The sequence below is a fragment of the Phocoena phocoena genome, chromosome 12 (assembly GCF_963924675.1).
Source record: "Phocoena phocoena chromosome 12, mPhoPho1.1, whole genome shotgun sequence".
Lineage (NCBI taxonomy): Eukaryota > Metazoa > Chordata > Mammalia > Artiodactyla > Phocoenidae > Phocoena > Phocoena phocoena.
The window spans coordinates 12,756,595-12,774,039 of record NC_089230.1 but is presented as its reverse complement, the minus strand read 5'-3'; positions in this window follow the sequence as shown (position 1 = coordinate 12,774,039).

The following is a 17,445-nucleotide window of genomic DNA, read 5'->3' as shown; positions in this document are numbered from 1 at the left end:
AGCTCAATCCAAAAATGGGCAGAAGACCCAAATAGACATTTCTCCAAAGAAGATGTACAGATTGCCACCAAACACATGAAAGGATGCTCAACATCACTAATCAATAGAAAAATGCAAACCAAAACCACGAGGTATCACCTCACACCGGTCAGAATGGCCATCATCAAAAAATCTATAAACAATAAATGCTGGAGATGGTGTGGAGAAAAGGGAACCCTCTTGCACTGTTGGTGGGAATGTAAATTGATACAGCCACTATGGAGAACAGTAGGGAGGTTCCTCAAAAAACTAAAAATAGAACTACCATGCAACCCAGCAATCCCACTAGTGGGCATATACCCTGAAAAAACCATAATTCAGAAAGAGACATGTACCACAATGTTCGTTGAAGCACTATTTACAATAGTCAGGACATGGAAGCAACCCAAGTGTCCACTGACAGATGAATGGATAAAGAAGATATGGCACATATATACAATGGAATATTACTCAGCCATAAAAAGGAACAAAATTGAGTTATTTGTAGTGAGGTGGGTAGAACTAGAGACTGTCATATGGAGTGAAGTAAGTCAGAAAGAGAAAAACAAATACCGTATGCTGACACATATATATGGAAGCTCAGAAAAAAAAAAAAAGGTTTTGAAGAACCTAGGGGCAGGACAGGAATAAAGATGCAGACATAGAGAATGGACTTGAGGACACGGGGAAGGGGAATGGTAAGCTGGGATGAAGTGAGAGAGTGGCATGGACATATATACACTACCAAACGTAAAATAGATAGCTAGTGGGAAGCAGCCACATAGCACAGGGAGATCAGCTCAGTGCTTTGTGACCACCTAGAGGGGTGGGATAGGGAGGGTGGGAGGGAGATGCAAGAGGGAGAGGATATGGGGATATATGTATACTTATAGCTGATTCACTTTGTTATACAGCAGAAACTAACATGTTATAAAGCAGAAACTAACACACCATTGTAAAGCAATTATACTCCAATAAAGATGTTAAAAAAAAATGACACCAAGAGAGCATTTTTCATTTATTCCTTTGGTACATATTCTGTTAGCAAAACTGCAGAAAAAGAGGCACTTTCATTTCTCTTTAGAGAGAATGCAACATGGAGCAATCTCTTTGGAAAATAATGGGAAATATCTGGCAAAATTACATAGAAATTATCTTTTGACCCAGCAATATCTCACTTGCTCACTTGTTTGAATCTCACTGGTCACAGATATACTGGGAAAAAAGGGTCTCCGGTAGTAGACGATGTATTGCAGAAATATCTGTTAGAGCAATCTAAATGTACATCACTGGGCATCTGATTGAATTGCATGCTACATGCACTCAATGGATTACCATGTAGCTATAAAAATGAATGTGAAATATCATATATTACTAGGCATAGATCTCAGGGAAATATTTTTCATTGAAAAAAAGCAAGGTGATCAAAAGTTGGTAGAGAATGCTACAATTTATCTTACAAAAAATTTAAAAACCTGATGTAATTATATGTGCATGTGTATGCTTAACACTAAAAAATGAAAGAAAATCAACATTTATACTGGTGGACACTAGATATCTTTAAATATACCTTGCTTTGATTATTAGATTGTGAACATTTTTAGAATTAAAAAAATCACATTCTCAAAATATCTTAAGAAAACTTAAGAAAATGAAACAAGTGAACCTAATTAAATGTCTAGCTGGTGATGATATATTCACACAGAAAGAAACTGAACTAAGCGGCTTTAAAATACATTAGAGATTTACAGTCAACATATGTAACCTAAGGACAAAAAACACAAACAAAAAGAACTGACAAAATTAATTGAGCTATTCTGAGAAATCATATTGTTGGTAGTAGGGCGTATATTGTAATTCTGACAACATTGTATCTATGTTATGAGGTAAATTAAATAAATATATTCCTTATATTTTATTCAAAGAAATAAAATAGCTCATTCAGCAGCTCTGGGCAGGAACTTAATGAAGTGGAGCCTAAAACATTTTGTTATACCAGAGAAAAGACTTGAAAATTCCTTAAGAGAAAGAAGAGAAAAGACTTGTATGGTCCTCAAAAGAACTCATGACCCAACTTAAGGAGACTCTCACTGACCAATTTGAACATCAATAAGAAAAATAATTAAAGTGGATTGAAAAGATGAAGTATGTGTCAATCAGTTCATAAAGATTCCAAATAAAAATGTTTAAATGTTGGTCAATTACTGTTTTGAAAACTGGTAAATAATTAAAACTTGTAATAAAGGTACTTAAGCTCTATCTCAGTGATAGCCAAAGGGTATTAATAGATGAGGAGATGTTTCTATTTATCAAAGTAATCTATCAAACGAGGAATTGATAAAGTTGTGATACCACCATCTGGAAGCCCCTAATGAATTAATGAATCAAGAGTGTAAACAACTCCTTACATCATAAAAAAAAAAGAGGTAACCAGACAGTAACTGCTCTGGTGCAAGAGCTACCTTTAAAGTAGCCTTGTCAAAAAATTTGAACCTGAATACTATTAAGTCTCGAGATCCAACTATCAATACAGACAGAAGAGATTTCAGAACATTGGAGAACATTGACACAATCTGCAAAATCCTGATAGTTGGAAACTTCCCTGGATAAATAACCTAATTTCTTCCACAAATAAGTTGTAAGGGGAAAAAGGTTGGAGGGAGAACCTGTAGATAAGAGACCATTTGCACTGTTTGCACCTGATTTCAAGCCAGGTCCAAATAGCAAACCATAGAACATATGAAAATTAGAAAATTTCTGGGCTTCCCTGATGGCGCAGTGGTTGAGAGTCTGCCTGCCGATGCAGGGGACACGAGTGCCTGCCCCGGTCCGGGAAGATCCCACATGCCGCGGAGCGGCTGGGCCCGTGAGCCACGGCCGCTGAGCCTGCGCGTCCGGAGCCTGTGCTCCACAACGGGAGAGGCCACACAGTGAGAGGCCCAAGTACCGCAAAAAAAAAAAAGAAAATTTCTAAGAATGATAACACATGTGCAATACTTGGAAATCGAACACTTACTGGATATTTTGTGGTATTAAGGAATTGTTAGTAATTATTCTAGATAATGATAGAGTGATTTGGCTAAAAACAGTTATCATTAAGAGGCATTGACAGAAGAAATAATATGACTAATGGAATTGCTTCAAGATAATGAAGGAGGGATGAAGAAGTACGTGTGAAAAATATTGACCATGAATTAATAGTTGAAGATGAGGAATTGTTACATGGCATTTCATTATACTCTTCTGTCTACTTTTATATATGTTCACAATTTTCCACTAAAAAAAAAAGCAATATGATGCTCTTGAAGCACAAATGAAACTTAATTAGAGGTTAAGAAAAGGATTCTTAGTGAGAATAATAAATTGTAGAGGTGTAAGCAAGTCCAATTCAAGAAACAGACATCATATGTACAGTTGCTGCTTTGAGTTTAAACAGCAGAGGGAATATAAGGTTGGGATGGTAGGCAGAGGTCAGGTCTTGGAGGATTTTCTGTCTTATGGAAAAAGCTGTATTTTATTGTCAGGGGCATAGGGAACCATGAAAAGTTTTTGAGCAGGATACAGCATCACTGGAACTGGATTTAGAAACCGCAGGTAGCACCTGCAAGGAGGACTGATTGAAGTGAGAATAGACAGTAGCAGAGTAGGCTGTTAGAGTAATTCAGGAAAAAACATTTTTTAATGGAGATAAAATTGACAGGGACTTAGTTGTTGGATGTAATAGATCAGAAATAAAGAAAAAGTCTAGGATGACTCCTAGATATTTGGTTTTGTGACCTGTATGATGGGAATATAATTAAATTAAAATAAAATATAACTGGACTTCCCTGGTGGTGCAGTGATTAAGAACCCGCCTGGCGGGGGGATGGGGGGGATGAACTGGGAGATTAGGATTGACGTATATACACTAACATGTATAAAATGATTAACTAATAAGAACCTGCTGTTTAAAAAAATAAATAAAATAAAATTCAAAATAAATAAATTAATTAATAATAAAATAAAATGCTGAAAAATAGAAGAAACACCTACCATACTAGAATTATATAAACAGTGAAAATATCCTTAATATGAAAGCAAAATATAGACATTTTCAGAAAAAAAAAGGAATCCAACTGCCAATGCAGTGACACGGGTTCGATCCCTTGTCCGGGAAGATCCCACATGCCACGGAGCAACTAAGCCTGTTCACCACAACTACTGAGCCCGCGAGCCACAACTACTGAAGCCCGTGAGCCTAGAGCCCGTGCTCCGCATCAAGAGAAGCCACTGCAATGAGAAGCCCGCACACCGCAACGAAGAGCAGTCCCCGCTCACCGCAACTAGAGAAAGTCCCTGTGCAGCAATGAAGACCCAATGCATCCAAAAATACATACATACATAAATTTATTAAAAATAAAATATAATTACTTTTTCAGGGTTCTGGAGACTCCTAATGTATCTTGAGCTAATGATATGCCTGGGTACTACAAAACAAGAGCTGCAAATCACAACTAAGAGATGATTCTGACACGTGTCCACTGAATATGAAAACTTACAGTCACATAACATGGTTCTTTGAATCACGCAAATGATTCTCTACATGATGGTAAATAGACATTTAAATGTCTGAGCCACCATGTTGCAATCCTCACAGTGCAGATAAGAATATTTGCTTCCCAATCATTTAGTAAGACATGCAAAAAAAGTTTAAGTTCTTCTGTATTTAAAAAAAATTCTATTTCACCCACTTACTACAATTTTCTGAGTTGCTGTCTATAAAAGATAGGGTTTTTAATAGCTCTTTTCTGTTCTTTTGAGGATGGTATGGAAGTATATTTTAAATATTAAAATTATGATTCTGGAAGTTATGAGATAGGTGAAACAGTAAAGCAGCATGAGTTCCTGAAAGAGTCTATAGCAATGTGATTGGTTCCACCACTGGGTCTCTAACTTGAATGGCTCCAGAAGTAAAAGAAGTGGAAGTCCAGAGGACATATCTTGAAGTTACATTCAGATATAAAGTGTAATGCTTATATCTGAACAGATGTTTATGTGTAGTGGTGTTAGGAACTGATGGTAAATGAAAGAAGCTAAAACCCAGCTAACATTTGATTCTGCTGTTGATCACCAGGGAAGGTCTTCAAGTTCAAAGAACCTGTTCACCTCAATTCATTAAATCCAAGGAGGCAGAGAATTGGCACTCTCGTTAAGTAGTTTCCAACCAAGGTGTCATAGCTTGTGAACAACCACAGTGCACGTGACAACAAGCGTATGAGATGTGAAAGTTACATTGCCACAGAGTGAGCTGCATCCACTTCTTGGGGGTCAATGCTGTTCAAAGTTGTGGATTAATCTGGATCTTTAAAGTTAGTTTAATGAACTAACTGATATTCAATTTTACTTAGAGGTATATGTAATATAAACCCTGCAGTAAGGTCCACTTTCTCTCCATTGGTATCTATTACATGGAGGAGAATTTTTGCAGACAGCAAAAAATATTTGACACCTCTCTGGTTCTCTTTTATAGACAATATTCTCGATTAAAAGAATATTCTTTTAATTCTTTAATTAAAAGGCGAAAATATTCTTGATTAAATGACACAGTGCAAATCAAAGACATTTACTTCCAGGACTCATGGCCAGGTACCTAAAATGACTCATGCTCCCAGTTATTTTGCCCTTAATTGAGATGTTTTAAAAGTTATAAACCTATCTTAATGGGAAGTCCTCAAAACTTCCTTTTTCTTACAGTTTATTATGTATAAAGTATCTTTCTCCCATTCTTTTTGAGGTGTTGACTTTAACAAGTGATTAATCCTAATGGGATTCTTTGCTTTGTAATTACATTTGATGAGATTTTGGTATAAGAACCCTTGAACATACAGTCCAATGTCTAGGCAGGGAGGAAATATATTTCCTTTGGAAAAGAAAAAAATACAGCAAAAAGTGTTAGCTATGCATTAAACATGTTCCCCACTCCCCTCTTGAGTATTAATTTCCTTTAGAATAAGGATTTGACCCACTCCAGATGTAACTTGTGATCCAGCAAATTTGATAGTACAGCTTTAAAAGTCCTTTAATTACTGTTAATTTCAGTACCTTTTATATCATGATTGAAAGTTACACAAAAATATTCTCTGCTTCCTGAAAACTATTTGCTATGGAGGCACACACACACACACACACACACACCGCTTATAAAAAGTGATATGAAATTATGATAAATATATTTGGTTTTTCATTTTATAGAAATAAAAGTTTATTTTAAAAAGTGATATGAACAATTGAAGTACTTACCCAGAAAACTATTCTATTCACTAAAATAAGAGCGATACAATTACAACATTTTTGAACATTAAGAAAAACGCTAAGTCATTGTCTGAATTTCCTCCTTTTACAGAGGGGTGTTTGAAATATTTTACACTGATAAGATTCTAAGAATTGTTGAGAACAAAAAATGCACATTAAAGTATGGTTGAATACTATCTTCCAGACTTAGCAAAAGATGTTCAAGTAGTACTGGCCATTTGATAAGTGGCATTTTGTCTTGCAATCAGGATAATAGTATCTATTACAATATATCAAGTAATATTCTGGGTTCTATGATAGAAGGGAAATAAAGTTCGATTTCTGTAACTTTCTATTCTTTTGACATATTTACGTATGAATTTTCCACTCTCCATTTCAAACCTTTACAAGTATAAGTGCTATATATACTAAAGATTTCTTCATGGCTCATTTTGCTCTTGTCTAAGGGCTTAAGCTCTGCATGTCTGCTACGTACAAAGCAGCTGTTGCTAGGATGTATGTTTCCATAGCAATAGACGAACTCTTCAGATGCATCTAGAATTCCTCCTCTTCTTTGCTATCCCTGTCTCCCATGTCATATGTAAATCAGTGTATCAATGTCCAGATCTCTGACTGGAACAGAATCACTTGAAGTGATAATATCCTACATTTAATACCCATGTAATGTGGAGTACAGTGCAACACAATATTGACTTTTTCCCCCTTTATGTTCTGCATTCTTTTCCGAAGCTGTTTAGTCTGCAGAAATTCCTATGACTTGGAGATTAACACTGTGTCAAATTAATAAAGATCAGAAACATATTCTGCTAATGCACTTTTCAGAAACAGCAATTAATAGGAGAAAACAACTAGGTGCAAATTGACTCCTTTCTTCTTTAAAGAAAAAAATTTAATGTGGAACCAAGAATGTGTTACAAAAGTAACGGGCATTATCCCCCACAAGGATTTGCGCCAGTTTGTTTTAGACTCAATCTCAATTTGCACACATCAGTTGAGGTTAACCCTTCAAAGCGTTTCCAAAGTTCTCAAGTCCTAGGCATGAAGTGTCACCATAGTTTCTCCAGCTGTCATGTGATAACTCCTGCTGGATCTAAAATTGTCACTACAGGTCTTACTTTCTGATGCCATTGTTCAGGAGCTTCAAAAATCTGCAGGTTCAATAACTTCACTCAACTAACTGACAAGTTCCTGAAGAAATAGAGAAGCAGTAGAGTTATCACTAGAGACCTTTCATTAGGCTATACAAGTCCTATCAAGTGCTAAACAGACTGAGAACTTTGCAATATCTGGGAGAAATAGAATAAGTAAAGATAGTAGAGATAGATATCCCTACAAATAATATTTGGGTGAACTCTTGGGAACAAACCCTTGTTTTGGGAACACAGACTTGACACTGGGTTCTTTACATAACTTCATACTTTCAGAGAGTGAAAAACATCACTTTCTGTTTCATGTTTCTGTTCAGACATAGGCTCTCTCTTCTGGGCAAGAAGCATTCCTGCTTCTCTACCCATCTATCTTCCCTAGAGGGAAACACAATATTCAACCAAACAATGCATGCTTGTGCCCCATTTGTCTATGATGAGAGGACATATATTGATTATGTCAAATTCATTGGCAATTATTTATTTCATTATATTTTCCAATGAAAATACACTGACTTTTGTAATAAGACAAATGTCTCTGACATCACTATTACCTAAAGGGAAAAGAAATAGTAACTGTGAAAATTATCTTCCAAATATAAGTTATCTTTTATAAATCCATTTAGAGATACAAAATGATATTGTATCCCCTCTATATAAATATCTTAGGAAAGAAATTGGAAATTTGAAGCAATTTGTTATGTGATATAATGTCTTCAATGTTACTTTCATAAAAGAAAGTAAAAAACATGTTGTATTTTTTTTAAAAAACCTACTGGTTAATTTGTAATTGCTATTCAATAATTTCCCCAAATTGGTATTAGACACATTAGAAATTGCATCCTCTTCCAATTGTGGGTTTGACTTTTTTAAAATTTGAAGTGTAGTTGCTGTGCAGTATTATATAAGTTACAGGTATACAATATTGTGGTTCACAATTTTAAAGGTTATACTACATTTATAGTTATTATAAAATATTGGCTATATTCCCCATGTTTGACTTTTTAAGATGGTTATGGAGGAGAATTAGGAAGTGTCTCCTCAGAATGACAATGAGCTGAAACTTCATTTTTTTCTTTTTTCACACACACACACACACACTGTATTTTATTTTTACAAGAGATAAATCAACTGACACCAAGCATTGTAACTGGATGACCACAACAAAAGCAACAACGATTGCAATTACCAAACACGAAACACACTCATACTACGTCATAATATTGACATTCAGTCCAGGAATCCTCCACTGTAACAGCTCCTTTACTTTGCAGCGAAAATTGATTTGTATACTTTTTGCCTCTGAGTCCTTGTGGGATTTTTTTTTATTCAAACAGAAAGTTACAAAAATTATAATCATCCTCATCAGTTCACTCATTTCTCTTTTATCCTCATTATGAGAAAATAACAGAAGATAATTTTCAACACTGCTTATATTCCTCACTAAGAAGTCGATTAGGGAAAAAAGGACCTATCTCAAATAAACATCCATTTCAATAAATGTTCCTGATAATTTTCCTTGTATTAACCTTTATATTAAATATAGAAACAGTGACTTAGAAATCCTGATTTCAAATTATTTTCCCAAACTTAAGGTTTCATTTATTCATGTTCAATCATTCATTAAACAAAAACGTAGACCTACCACTCTTTGGACTTGGGCTAAGTACTTAGGTCACAAAGTGGTCACATATAGTTTCTGCCTTCGTGGAGTTTTGTTTAGTTTTTCTGCAGTAGTAATTATTAGTATGCTACATATATCAAATAATTAATGACTATAATTATAAGCTTTTAAAAACTTTTTATTATAAGATGTTATATGTATAATGAAAAGGAAAAACGTGAAAGAGTTATATAGGTGATTTAGAATTTGTTACACAAAGCTTTAAAAAGACCTTCTTATTTCTTGGAAATTGCTCTAAAGAAATCATAAGAGTTTATGCAAAGATGTATGTACAACAATAGGGATTGGTTAAAATGATGATGAAATATCCATACAATGGATGTAATTCAGCCTTAATGTCATAATGTAGAAGTGTGTTTAGCAACTTATAAATATATTTACAAAATATGTTAAGCGAGTAAAAGGTGAGTATACCACAATCCACTTATTAAAATACACCAAAATGATAACAATAGCTATCTCTAGGGTTGCTATTACAGGTGACTTTTTTTTCATTTTGTTTATTTTCTAATTTTGTATAATGAACACATACAACATTTTCAAGTTATTTAAAAATAAATGCCTTACCCCAAAACCAGATATTTTGAAAATAAGTGTAAGAAGTAAAGACATCACAGTGCTTCTACTGCTAAATTACCAAAAAAATTGCATCTCAACCTGATGAGAAACATACCAAAGATTTCCATGCTTTCAAATCCACAAAACTTTACCTGAATCCTAAGTAAAGTAAATATAATAAGGACATTAATATGAACAAACCATCAAAACAAGCTACATATGATCCTGCAATCTCACTTCTGAGCATATACCCAGAGAAAACCATAATTCGAAAAGATGCATGCACCACAATGTTCATTGCAGCACTATTTACAATACCCAGGGCATGGAAGCATCCTAAATGTCCATCAACAGATGAATGGATAAAGAAGATGTGGTATATATATATATATATATATACAACACACACACACATATATATATATATACACGTATATACACACACACATATATATACATATATATATAATGGAATATTACTCAGCCATAAAAAATGAAATAATACCATTTTCAGCAATATGGATGGACCTAGTGATTATCATAAGTGAAATAATCAAAGACAAATATCATATGATACCACTTACATGTGGAATCTAAAAACATGGTACAAATGAACTTATTTACAAAACAGAAACAGACTCACAGACATAGAAAGCAAATTTACAGTTACCAAAGGGAAAGGTCGGGGAGAGGGATAATTTAGAATTTGGGATTAACATATACACACTACTATATATAAAATAGATAAACAATAAGGACCTACCGTATAGCACAGAGAACTACACTCAATATTTTGTAATAACCTATACAAAAGAATAGGGAAAAGAATCTGTAAAAGAATATATTTATATATATATATATATATATATATATATATATATATAACTGAATCACTTTGTTGTACACCGGAAACTAACACAGCATTGTAAATCAACTATAATTCAATTTAAAAAATAAATTTACAAAATCCATCAAAACCACAATGCAAACTTTTTACCATGAGTTTGATGAGAATTAGCCAACATGGAAGCTACTTATCAACATGTGTTCAAAAATAAACCATGCACAGAGGTCAAGATGCGGTTGTGTGAGTGCAGATGTATTTGCAAGGACACTTTCCTATCTTAGCTAATAAGAATGAAACTTTATGAATGGTCATCCAGTTAGATATCAGAATTACATTTCTGTTGGTGATTTATCTTCAGAAGTACTCCATGGGAACTCTTGCTACAAAACACCTTCATTATTTCATTTGAGAATGACATAGATCTCCACTCCCAGACCAGGATTTCCTGCCTCTAAGTCTTTTGTTCTTGCTATTTGTTTTGGCAGAAATAATCTTCCTCCAAATTTTTAAACTCAAGTGCATTTTGTTCATTTCTATTATTCCTCAGTGCATGAACCAAGCCTGGTACATAGTAAGAGCTAAATAAATATTTGATATTTGATGAATGAATGTGTAATTGAAATGCTAATTCTCTGTGGCTTGCACTTCAGATAAAAGTGTTTTTGCCTTCCTCCAAATGTCTATAATATTTTGTTGGTATCTTTCATAGGTTACTTAAAACATACTGCCTAAAACTACTGTTTTGTTCTTAGATAGGTTCCTCCCCAATAAATTGAGAGACTATGAGTGATTATTGTTTTAATCTTTAATTGTATTTAAGAAATTTCGCTCCATGGGAAAAAAGACAGCTTTAAATAAAATAGACCAAAAAAGTAATACACAAGGGCAATCAGGATGGAAAATAAAATTTTAAATGTAACTAATATGTTTCTGGAGTTTTGTCCAAAATCTTATTTAGTCTACATTATTTCAAGTGGAATAAAGTATAAATAAAGAATTTATCAAATATGTTGCTAAAGATAAACTTGATGTGAGTGTGAATTAATTGAACAACTGAGCTCATATCAAAAAAGAACTTTTTAAGGCTGCAATAATTGATGAAAGTCTAACACACTAGAATTTAATTGATATAATTATATGGGACTACATTCATATCCAGATAGAACAACTATATAAATTCTAGTTCTGAGTGATTTTAACTTAACAGTAACTTACATAAGACTAATTTAGTTGATTTTTTTCTACATTAAAATGAATACGCACCAAAAAATTGATGTGAATCGTCAAAAATCAGCAGAACAGGAAGATGATATCATATTTACTAGGTACTGATGAGAATACCCTGAACAATTATATTCAGTTTTATTTATTTATTTTTTAATTTTTTTAAAGACTTTTTTTTTTTGATGTGGATGATTTTTACAGTCTTTATTGAATTTGTTACAATATTGCTTCTGGGTTTTTTTATGTTTTGATTTCTTGGCCACAAGGCATGTGGGATCTTAGTTCCCCGACCAGGGATCGAACCTGCACCCTCTATATTGGAAGAGTGGAGTCGTAACCACTGGACTGCCAGGGAAGTCCCCATATTCAGTTTTAGACCACACTTATAAAAGGTACAGAAACCTGGAGAGCAAGCAGGTGGGTGATGGGCCTGGAAACCAAGTTACACAGAATTCTTAGTTGAGTTCAGAGAAGAGTCAAGAGGACATGATGACTTCAATTATTAAAGGAATTATCATGAAAGAGTGAAAGTCACAGAAAGAGAGGTTAGGACCCAAGTTAAAGTGGGAATGTAAATGGTCAGAGCTGGCAGGTGATAGACTAGGCTGATCCTAGAGAGATTAGGGTTTCCTGCCACTGAAGGTGTCCACATCCCTGATGAAGGACCACGTGCTGTACTCTGCAGAAATAAGAGCATGATATAAATGATTTAAATAGATAATCTTAATGTGATTTTTCTTGCAAAGCTGAAATTCTAATTTAAGGTCTTAATAGCATAATTTGCTAAGTGAGTTGCTATGAAGACTCTATCTTGGCTGTCCCCCTATATGCATTAGATTGGTCCAAGATTAGGGATCTTTCTCCTTCAAGTTCCCTTGCCCACTCAGAAGAGCTACTACAATACATTAGAACTATTGTAAGATTTTCTTTGTAGTTTCTCTTTGTGCTGCAGTGTGGCAGCAAATGAAAAATCACCCAATAATTTTTAGTTGACTGAAAGCCTCAAACAGTAAGAGTTGGTGTGCCAGAAACAGACTTAAGAATTAGATATGCTACATAAAGAATGACAAAAGATAGCAGGACAGGACACCGAAATATGATCATTCAATCATGAAAAACAATAAGCTTATCAAAGCTGTGTGCTGAAAACCAGGGGCAAGCGAAAATTGAGTTGATGCTTATCAAATAAATGAGCACGGAAAGATGAAACTCTGAATGAATAGTCCCCTGTTAGCTATTGGTATATGACATGGCAATCTCTTTCTTCCTGAACTTGAGATTCCTAGTAAATATTATTTTCTATCTCTTAAGAACATACTAGAACAACTCATTTGCACCAACTTTTCTGAAGCTAATTCCTTAACACAACTTTTAGTTGGAGCTTTCAGATAGATGGGAATAAGGAGTGATAACATAGAAGGTCTGAAACAGCAAGTTTTTAATATTTTTAAGTAAACTCTTAAACACTGTTATCCGTGAATTTCAATCTCTTCTGTCTCTTATTTATCATTCTATAATGAAAAAAGCATAAGTTTTGAGAACAGGTAAGCTGGGTCTGAATCCCAGCAATTCTGTTAATTAGATAGATGTATGACATTTCTCAGTTATGTAATTTTTATGAGAGTTGATTTGGGGGAAAATGATCTTATAAAGGAGTGTTTTGATCTTATTCCTTTAAGTTTATGTGTTTACACTCTAAAAGGGCAACTTGGAAGCAGAACAGTAAGCTCAAGTTTGTAATACTTAACAGCTACTCAGAAATATTACAAGATGTATGTGAGTGAAACTTGGCTGCGATAAATCCTTAAATTTCATTTTTAAAGCATTCTTTTAAACATTCTCCTAATGTTCCTTAAAAAATAACACAGTTTAAAGCACCTTGATTAGCTGAGCTGTACCTATTGGCTTGGCTGGATTCCATAGTTTTTCCCATTTTCATCTGTTTACAGAAATTTTTGCCTTCCATTGATCCTTGAATAACCCTTTTTTGCAGATACCTGAGCAATATATAATACACACCTCTAATTTGAAATTAGTCCTTGAGAGTCAATATTATTCTCAATAATGTTTGGGGTATATTTTTTAATCTTCTCTACTTCATATATATGATGTGCATTCAATAACATGTATCAAACATTCACTATGTACCTAGAACCAGGCTTAGCAATTTGTGTGCTCTGAAGAAGCCACTTTTCTATTGGTATTATGCATAGGGTTGCCAGATTTAGCAAATCAAAATACAGGAGGCCTACTCAAACTTGAATTTCAGATGAACAACATATAATTTCTTCATATATGTGTATCCCATGCAATGTTTGGCATCCTGTATTTTATCTGACAGACCTAATTATGTCCCACATTGTATTATACAGCATTCTTCATGAGCATATTGTTGAGCCAGATCTAAAGGATATTCATATCAATATAATGTTTAGATTAATATAATATTGTAATATTAATACTAGTATATTATTGCTTATCCCAGATAAACTAGAAAATATAGCCATACCACGTATTCATGATATTTTCTGAATTTGTTCAAAGCCACTGTATACGTACAATAAAGCCTAAAGCATCCTTAATTCTAACTGTAGAACTTTTGAATCTATTATTGTGTACTTTACATTATGTCCTGAAAACAGTGCATGATAAGCCAAATATAGAAGGAAATTGACTATGGGTGGAAAGAAAACCAACTTTAGAAGGTAAACTCTTTGAAAGCACTTAAACCTACATTAGCAAGGTCCAGGTAGATATAAATATTGAATTAATTTTTCTATGCTCATTCCCATTTGTTTTTCATTTTTTAAATCTATTTAACTTTTTCTCTAAGAGATCGTTACCCAGCAGAAACAAATTAGATACTAGTGCTGATACTATGTATAAGAAACTACATAAAATTATACTTCTTTTTTATAACTGTGTAATTCAAAGTTCTATAATTCCCAAATTTTATTTACTTTTAAAGAAGTTTATTGTAATTTATTTCCATGAATACTAGATGCTTTATATTTATATCAGGTAATTTCACAGCTGTGTTATCTGAAGTTTTGCTGATGTAAAGGGCTTATGGATTACCATTTTCCTAAACAAGGATGAATTACTCTTCCTCAAATAAGGGTTGGAAAATGAGTCAAAATAATCTTATCCCACAGATTCACATAAAAACACTTGTTTGTCTGTCTTTAGAAATTGTCATATTATATGAAGAACTCATAGAAATCAAAGAAGAACTCAAGAAAGCTTTAAAAATGATTCACAATTAAAAACTAATTCACAGCTGAAGAATGAACAGCAGAGTTTGTGTTGTCCGTTAGCATCTACTAGGAATATATTCCAAACTGTTCATCACTTATAGATAGATTGATAATAGAGAGATAGATGATTAAGAGACAGACATTTAATCCATAAATGAATCAGAGCAATGATTGAAAAGTGGTAGAAATGTTTCCTCAATCAGAGATTTTTATTCATTTTGGAGTTGGTAGCACTAAAAGAAACTGTGAATTAGAATTTCATGTATTCTTGGGAACTCTGCCTCCTTTACTCATGAGACTTGGCTTTCTTTAAATGCTTTGTCAACTTCATTTCATTATAAATCCTGAAATGGTGTGTTTTCCTACTTTGAAAATTGGTTCATAAAATAGATCTCTGATATTTCCATGAAATTTAATTCTCTGTGTGTCAACTTTTGTCATAACCATCCTGAAACCTCTGATGTCACTCAGCATTGTGTAAAGCTATCACATACAATTTTCTCTGGCAATTGGAAATCTTGCTGTCCAAATTTTGGAAGAATTTTGGGCAAATACTTGATGAATGCTTTACTATTCAAAATCTCCTAAAAAAAATAAAGCAAAAAACCAAAATCTCCTTATTCATTCTATGAAATCAAGGACCCAAATGGAATTGGATATCAATATATCCTCTTTATACCTGGCATTGTTATTGATAGTTTCATTAATCAAACTCAGGAAATAGAGAGATTTGACTATTAGAAAATATATATATATATCCACAAACAAACAAATATAAATATCTCTATGTTGAAAGAAATCAAAAGGTACCCTAATGATGCATTAAGAAAGATTACATGTTGAGAAAAGGAATTTCCAAGTCTCCATCATAATAAAGATCAAGCTTAACATCCACTGAACAATAATTATTTTATAACAAACACCATTCCAATCATAACTGCCTGGTTTCCATAGCACATAATAATACATCAAAATAATCAGCAATTTTAATAACAATAATCATTGGAATTATATTTCTAATAAGCTATTATACCTTTTATTTTTTATTTTTTTTAAATATACAAAATATTTGCTGTCTAAAATATATGTGTTCATGTATCTCCTATCACAAATATTCCCCAAGCTGGTTTTTCCTTCCCAGCTTAACTGAAATGGCTGATGAAGAGCTGCTTTTTACATCCCACTGATAATATAGAAACATTTGGAAACTTGACAAGGTAACCGAATATTATTAAAATTTCTTCTAAAGAACTGAAGATGATGTATCTTACCTAACAAAAAAGATGTTGTTTTACCAATGCCAAGGGTAAATAGACTTTAAAAGGCTACCTTTAAATAATAACCCAAGGAGGTAACATTCTCATATATAAAGCAATATCACATAAAAAAAGAATACATTCTTTAGAACTAATTTTATTAGGTTTCAAACTACTGAGATTTCTTATGCTAAACTGATGTGACTGATTTCCTAAATTTATCTCAATGTAACAGAAAACCTTATGTACATTGTAAGTTCCTTAGAATATACTAAGGCTTCCTTTGAGACCTAGTACCTGATTGATTTTCTTGTAAGTGTGTCGTAAAGATAAGTTTACATTAACTTTCTTGGACGCAGATTCTCTCTATATCTTTTAGGTCAGTTTTGTGAATCATTTTTAAATTGTCCATATCTTGTACTTTTTGAGATTTATCTATTTCTCCCTGTGATTGGAACTTATGCTCCATAGGGTCAAAGACTTTGCCTTTTTTGTTATGTATACCTAATGCTAAAATATTGTTAAATGAATGAAGGATTAATTATATAATCAATCTCAGCAGTATTGGAAGACAAATTAACATCTGATTCTGAATATATTGTTGAATAATAAAGGTACAATAATAATTAAAATGTGATAAAAATGAGAAACAATAGGTTTTGCAGACTAATAGATACTGGCATATTACAAAGCTATAAAAATTGACTTCTTTTAAACTTGATCCATGCTATTTTTTATTCTTTACATATTATTAGAAATAATATACCATCAGTCCATACAAAGCTGAATTGTTTCCTTCATCTGAAATAATAACAACAGAAACTGTAACAGTTGACAAAAACAATATAAGACTAGATAAGAAAGGTAAATAGAATTATAGAAACAAAATAGAAAATCCAAAAACACTTCTACATGTTTATAGAAATTGGGTATATAAAAGATGTGCCATCACAAATGCTCATGTAAGAGCTAACATAAAAGTACTCACTCTATGCCAGATATGATTATGAGTTCTTTACATAAGTCACAACTATTCATGATATGCATGGTATTTTTATCTGCATTTTACAGATTAGAAAACCAAGCCATAGAGAAATGATAAAATTTGCCCAAGGCCAGAAAACTAAGAAATAGCAGAGCCAGAACTTGAAACAGAGTAGTCCTA